The following is a 7,772-nucleotide window of genomic DNA, read 5'->3' as shown; positions in this document are numbered from 1 at the left end:
TGTGATTCAGATGAATCACATGGTTTTGATAGTTTGTTGTTTATTAGTTTGGTTAAGTTAATTAACAGTATCATATATTTAATATATTTATAGTGGTGTTGTTACAACTTAATTTTTCATAATTTATTCTTATTCCGGAAAAGGGTTAAATATACCCCTTTACTATATGAAAAAGATCATTTATAGCCTCCGTTATACTTTCGGATCATTATAGTCCCGGACGTTATTAAACTGGTGCAAAAATATCCCTCTTCCGTTAGAGCTTTCCCCCATGGCAGCACCATCCTAGCTGGCATGATATTTTGGTGAGATGGACGCCACGTGGAATGCCACCTCAGCACTCCAACCCATTTTAGCCCCTCCTTTCATTTTTTTTCTTTCACCCCCCTCCCACCCAACCATCGCCGCTGCCACCTCCTTATTCACCACACAAATACTTTTCCACCATCATCTGATCACCACTCTTGACCTTTTTTTTTAATGTTTTCCACTCACCACCTCCATTAACAAACAACTTCAGCAATCTTTCTTATACCTCATTTTACTACTCTTAACAAAATCAATTTTCTTACCTTTCATCACAGTTGCCCAACTCTTCTTTAACAGATAGCACCAAAATCATCTTTATCACAATTTTTATCCTTTCCATCTGTGACCCAAAATCGAGAGCGTAATTTAAAACTGCTAGAATTCATTAATAAATATGCACTTTGGGAGGGATTAAGCTTTCATATGTCTGTTCAAAATATTTTTCAAGCACACCCAGTTCCAAAGCAGTGGTGCTAAAGGATTCCTTTTTAAAGAAAAAAAATTAAAGAGAATTTTATAAAAGAAAATTCCATTATAATCTGTTTAAGCTTATTCAATTTGGTAATACTACTACTAACCCATGAAAATGCAAGTTGGTGCTTGTGCTATTTGAACTCGCCAAATGATAATTTGAAACTCTTGTTAGCATCTCCTTTGTCAGTGATTGTAATGATTAAAGAGGCCCTTATACTTATGTTAAGAATGTTACCAATTTCTCTGTTTTGTCCAATAATTGCCAAGGTAATTGCGGATAATGGTTTTTTTACCTTGGATTGTTAGAGTTTTAAATTGTGCGTTTAATGAATTAGTACTGGTGGATCTTCAGTTATTTACAATTTGGAATACAACAAAAAGACTCAAAAGGATTGAGTGAATATAGGCGGGNTCATTATAATTTTTGTAAAAATTATCTTCATCTACCTCCAATTTATGTGGTGTCTACTATTTGATGTGAGAATGGATAATAATAGACAAGGGTCAAGGATGAGAACCTACTGTTTGATGTGAGAATAGATAATAATAGTCAAAGGTGAAGGATGAGAACCATGTGATTCAGATGAATCACATGGTTTTGATAGTTTGTTGTCTATTAGTTTGGTTAAGTTAATTAACAGTATCATATATTTAATATATTTATAGTGGTGTTGTTACAACTTAATTTACCATAATTTATTCTTATTATAATGTTTGGCTAAGTTGATTAATAGACATACAACTAATGATGCATATAAAACTCATTGTGCAGACATGCAAATAAATTATCTTCTCCCTGATTTAAACACAACTCCTATATTGCAAGGTTAGTTCCTCAATGGTCTTCTTATTTTAGATCTTCATTATATACATTTTTTGTTCACTTATTTTGTTCTATCTGTATTACTTTTAAAATTATACATTCTCATAATAGGTGTGCACGATGACAATACATTGCCGGATTTAAATGACACTCCAACCGAAGAAGTTATTAAAACTTTGATTGTTATATTAACCTTTCAATTAGTACTAACAATCCTACTACTTTGTAGAGATGCAAATGCATAATTCTCTGCCAGATTTAAATGAAACACCAATAATAGAAGGTAAGCATTTGAAATTCTCATTCTTATTAGTTAACAATAAACTACAATGTTAACATTAATGAAAATTAATGTTTGTAACTCTCTTACTAGAAATCGAGGCTGAAATAAACAACACTGTCATACAAGGTATGTTTCTATAACATATTGATTTACCTTTAAATAATGACATTATACTACATGTGGCTATATAAATCCAAACTTACTTTAAGTAAAGTGTGCAATGAGGGGAAAGCTTCTTTACGAGAGCCTATGGATAATTGGCGGAGCAGAAGTAGCACTAATAATTGTCTTAGATCAATATACACTCACAAATTTTACACATAACAGGGCAGTTGCAAAATAATATAGGATATGAAGATGATGAAGAATATCCAGGTATGACAACCATAAATTTGCACTTTTCTGTTGTTATTAAAGAACAATCTATACTGACAAATATAGATGTATATATCTACGTACCATCCCTATTAATTGATTTAACTACTTCTTTTCTTAGAGGTAAATGTTGAATGTGGCGAAATTTACACTGAAGGTACTTATCAGAAACTCTTTATTCACACAATGTAGTTCCATAAAACAAATCAATAATCTTTTATCTTTTGACTTTATATACTATTGCAAGTACAGATTACTGGGACATAGGAGATGCTACATATGAATGCGAAAAGTGCGGGGCGCTTTTTTGGTATGAAGAAAGAATCCGCAAGCATTACAAATCAAAAAAACCTATTTTCACAATGTGTTGTGATCGTGAAAAAATAAAGCTTCCAGATTTTAAGAAGCCTCCTGAAGTTTTACAACAACTCTTATTTGGATCAGGTTAGAGGAATTATAACTTTTAATATCAACATGTTCAAATCTACTTATATTCACATTTAACATTTTGCAATGGTTTTAATATAGGTCCTAAAAGTAGCCATTTTCGAGAAAATATTAGGAGTTATAACTCTATCTTCTCATTTACGTCAATGGGGGGTAAGGTTGATATCTCTATCAACCAGAAAAAAAGGGCCAAGAACGTTCAGATTATGTGGTCAAAACTATCATCAAATTGGGAGCTTACTACCTCCTGAAGGATCTACTCCAAAATTTGCACAGTTATATATATATGATACAGAGAATGAAGTTACAAATAGAATCAAGGCTATGAGGTTAGCCCTATACCTTTATTATATAATATTATAAAAATAACAATTAATTTAAAAACCTTTATTGATTTCATATATTTTTTTCAGTCGTGGCCAAGATATTAATAAACTTCATGCTGAAATTGTTTCTGATCTGAAACAAATACTTGATGACAATAATGTTTTGACAAAGACATTTAGGATGGTCAGAGATCGATTCTATGAGAATATAGACTCCAATGTTAAGCTAAGATTAATAGGGAAGAGGGGTACTGATGGTAGAAGATACAACTTACCAACAATACCAGAAGTAGCTGCTTTAGTGGTTGGTGATTTTGAAGTTTCTGGAAATGATCGCGATATCATTATAGAAACACAATCTGGACAGCTACAAAGGATAAATGAACTAAATGCTGCATATTTAGGTCTACAATATCCTTTGCTTTTTCCTTATGGTGAAGATGGGTACAGAGAGGACATTCCTTTAAGTCAAGGTGATCAATCATCGAGAGGAAGGCAATGTGTAAGCATGCGAGAATTTTTCGCTTATAGAATTCAGGAAAGAAAAGATGAAGTTCCCACCATTGTGTCTTCCGGAAGATTATTTCAGCAATTTTTAGTTGATGGCTATACAATGATAGAATCTTCTCGGTTGAAGTTTATAAGGACTCATCAAAAGCAATTAAGAGTTGATTCTTATAAAGTCCTAGAAGATGCTATATTGCATGGTGACATCGATCCTTCATCCCAAGGTAAAAGGATAATTCTACCTTCAAGCTTTACAGGGGGTGCACGATATATGGTTCAGAATTATCAAGATGCTATGGCAATATGCAAATTGGCAGGGAACCCTGATCTTTTTATCGCATTTACTTGCAATCCAAAGTGGCCAAAGGTTACTAGATTTGTGGAGAGCAGGGGCTTGAATCCTGAAGATCGTCCAGACATTTTAAGTAGGGTGTTCAAAATTAAATTGGACCACTTAATAAAGGATTTGAGAGATAATCAAGTTTTTGGACAAGTAAAAGCAGGTATACACCATTTATAATTTAATTTAAATAAAGATGGTGATTTTATATGAGTTTTTTCTATGATTCAGATAATTGTTTTTTCTAATAAACTTGCATAATTTCCAATGCAGTGATTTACACCATCGAGTTCCAAAAACGAGGGCTGCCTCATGCTCATATCTTACTCTTTCTTCATGAGCATAATAAATTTCCATCTGCGTCAGATATTGATCGAATAATTTCGGCAAAAATACCAGATGAGGTGGGTGATTCTAATTATTATAATGCCGTAAAAAATTTGATGATGCACGGTCCATGTGGTTCTGCTAGGAAATCTTCTCCTTGCATGCAGAATGGTAGATGTACAAAGCACTTTCCTAAAAATTTTGTTCACGCAACAACGGTTGATGAAGAAGGGTATCCTATTTACAGAAGAAGGGATAATGGTAGAACAATTATGAAAAATGGTATTCATTTGGATAATAGGTATGTGGTGCCACACAATCGCTTCTTATTATTAAAATATGGAGCTCATATCAATGTGGAGTGGTGCAATCAAACCAGATCCATTAAATACTTATTTAAGTACGTCAATAAAGGTCATGATCGTGCAACTGCTGCTTTTTCTCAAAGTACTCATGACAATGGTTCATCAAGCATTGATGAAATCAACATGTATTATGATTGTCGCTACATATCCCCTTGTGAAGCTGCTTGGAGAATATTTAAATTCCCAATTCATCATAGAGAACCTTCAGTGGAAAGACTATCATTCCATCTTCCAAATGAACAAAGTGTCATTTTCTCTGATGATGATCCAATTGATAATGTTGCCAATAGACCAACTGTAAAGGAATCTATGTTTTTAGGATGGCAAACAAAATTGATTCGGAAGCAAGAGATTTGACTTACGCAGAATTTTCTCTTAAATTTTGGTGGAACCAAAAATTAAAAAAATGGGAAAAGAGGATCAAATCTGCATTTTCAATTGGGAGGATTTTCTTTGTTACTCCAGGAAGTTGAGAGATATATTATCTCAGATTGTTGTTGAATGTAATCAAAGGTCCAACTTCGTATGAAGAACTTAGAAGAATTAACAATCAGAACTATCTTATTTTTAGAGATGCATGTTATGCACTTGGGTTGTTGGATGACGACAAAGAGTATGTCGATGCTATAAAGGAAGCAGGTACTTGGGGAATGCCATCTTATCTAAGACAGTTATTTGCCATGTTGTTGTTATCAAATTCAATGTCGCGGCCAGAAATTGTTTGGCAATCATCGTGGCAGTTATTGTCAGAAGATATTCTCCGTGAAGAAAGAACATTATTGAGTAACCCAGGTATTAAAACATAAAATTTTCATATTAAAATAAATTTTTACTGCTATATGGATTAAATGAGGAATAAATGTTGATGCATGATAAATTCTGTAATATTCTACTTTCTTGAATTTGGTAGTCTGATAGATGAAAACAACTCTCTACTTTTAACTATTGATAAAGTCAATTTGATCAATTTATAATATCAATCTTTTCTCGCTACCTTGTGTTCGTATATGTTCTAAATGACATCACAAATTGCAACTTTCTCTTTTGACTTATTTTAATACATGTAGTTAAAAGAACTAAAAAATTCTCCAGATTCATGCTTAGATATGTTATTCTATAACATATATAAACCAATGATCTGTATACTCATACAAACAAAATATATATACATGAAACTACATGGTTGAGTTTAAAGTATGAGTATATATTTTTTTTTTGAACTCTAACATTTTTATGTCATGCAGAGGCTGAACTAACCGATGATGAATTGAAAAATTATTGCTTGAAAAAGCTGGACAGGATTTTAAAAGGTTGTGGAAAAAGCTTTAACGATTTTCCGACAATGCCAAGACCTTATTACAATGAGGAAGAATTTGATGGTGCCAACAGACTAATTAATGAGAATTGCGCTTTAATAGGTGTTCTCTGACACAGGAACATCAACAATTATTAATGAAATTAACATTCGAGCAGAATCTGTTTATGATAAAATCATATCTGCAGTGAATAAAGATAAAGGAGGTTATTCTTTTTATATGGTCATGGAGGAACTGGCAAAACTTTTATCTGGAAAACATTGTCTTCTAGCATACGATGTAAAGGCGATATAGTGATAAATGTTGCTTCAAGTGGTATTGCTTCTCTTTTGTTACCAGGAGGACGAACTGCCCATTCAAGATTCGCAATCCCTCTAAATCCAACTGAAGATTCAACATGCAATATAAAACAAGGTACTCCTTTAGCAAAGTTGATTGTGAAGGCAAAATTGATCATTTGGGATGAGGCACCTATGATGCATAAATACTGTTTTGAAGCTCTTGATCGAACTCTTAGAGATATTCTAAGATTTAAAGATGCGTCAAATTTAGATCGGCCATTTGGAGGCAAAACAATTGTTCTTGGAGGTGACTTTAGACAAATCTTGTCTGTAATTACAAAAGGTACTAGGCAAGAGATTGTTAAAGCAACTCTAAATTCTTCATATTTGTGGCCCCACTGTCAGGTTTTAAAGCTAACAACAAATATGAGATTGCAAGGAAATATATCAGGTGCTGATTTTGATGATTTGAAAGAGTTTTCTGATTGGATTTTGGCAATAGGCGATGGAAATATTGGATGTTCCATTGATGGCATTGAGAAAGTAGAAATACCTGACGATCTTCTCATACATAATTGTGATGATCCAATAGCTGGAATTGTAGAAAGTACATATTCTGATTTCTTGAGACATTTCACGGATATAAAATACCTTCAAGAAAGAGCAATTCTTGCACCAACTCTTCAGATGGTAGAATCGGTGAACGATTACATGGTTTCTCTCAACAATAGTCAGGATAAGTCATATTTAAGTTCGGATACAATTTGCAAGTCTGATCATGCATTTACATCTTTGGAACATGTACATACTCCTGAATTCCTAAATAGTATTAAATGTTCAGGTATTCCAAATCACTCTATCACTTTGAAGGTAGGTGTTCCTGTGATGTTGTTAAGAAATATAGATCAATCGTCAGGATTGTGCAATGGTACAAGATTGATCATCACAAGACTTGGAAATCGGGTAATTGAAGCCAAAGTATTATCAGGAAACGTGGCTAGAGATAAAGTTTTTATACTAAGAATGACACTTACTCCATCTAATGCAAGAATTCCTTTTAAGTTTCAAAGAAGACAATTTCCAGTCATTGTATCTTTTGCTATGACCATCAATAAAAGCCAAGGTCAGTCATTATGTAATGTGGGATTATTTTTGAAGAAGCCTGTGTTTACTCATGGACAACTATACGTTGCACTTTCAAGAGTAACAAGTAGAAAAGGGTTGAAGATCTTATGTTATGATGAAGATGGGAAAATAACAAATGAAGCTACAAATGTAGTGTATAAAGAAGTTTTCCGAAATTTAGAGGATAGAAGTTTTGAATGAGTAAGTATCAAATGAGCAGCAACAATGACAAGTTAATTGTACATACTCAGTATATAGTTGCTCATACTAGAGAGAAAGATTAAATTGAATGAGGTAAACATTCTTCTAAATTTACTTTACTTTGATATATCCTGTTGCAGCTTAGTCACATGTACTTTATTTCTTAAATTGTCTATCTATATTTGCAGTCAATGAATTCAACTAATATGTGATTTTAAATTATCATACAATGGGTGAGAGTTTCATATCTTTTAGTATGTCATTTTAAAAAGT

At 32.9% G+C, this 7,772-nt stretch overlaps 1 pseudogene; it reads left to right on the top strand.

Annotated features, from left to right (window-relative positions):
• The first annotated feature begins 1,837 nt into the window (after positions 1-1,837).
• Positions 1,838-7,499, top strand: LOC109216135 (annotated as a pseudogene).
• Positions 7,500-7,772: the final 273 nt, after the last annotated feature.

This window comes from Nicotiana attenuata, unplaced genomic scaffold (genome assembly GCF_001879085.1).
Source record: "Nicotiana attenuata strain UT unplaced genomic scaffold, NIATTr2, whole genome shotgun sequence".
Lineage (NCBI taxonomy): Eukaryota > Viridiplantae > Streptophyta > Magnoliopsida > Solanales > Solanaceae > Nicotiana > Nicotiana attenuata.
Note: the sequence above shows the minus strand (reverse complement) of the source record. Positions and strands in the feature narration are given on the sequence as shown.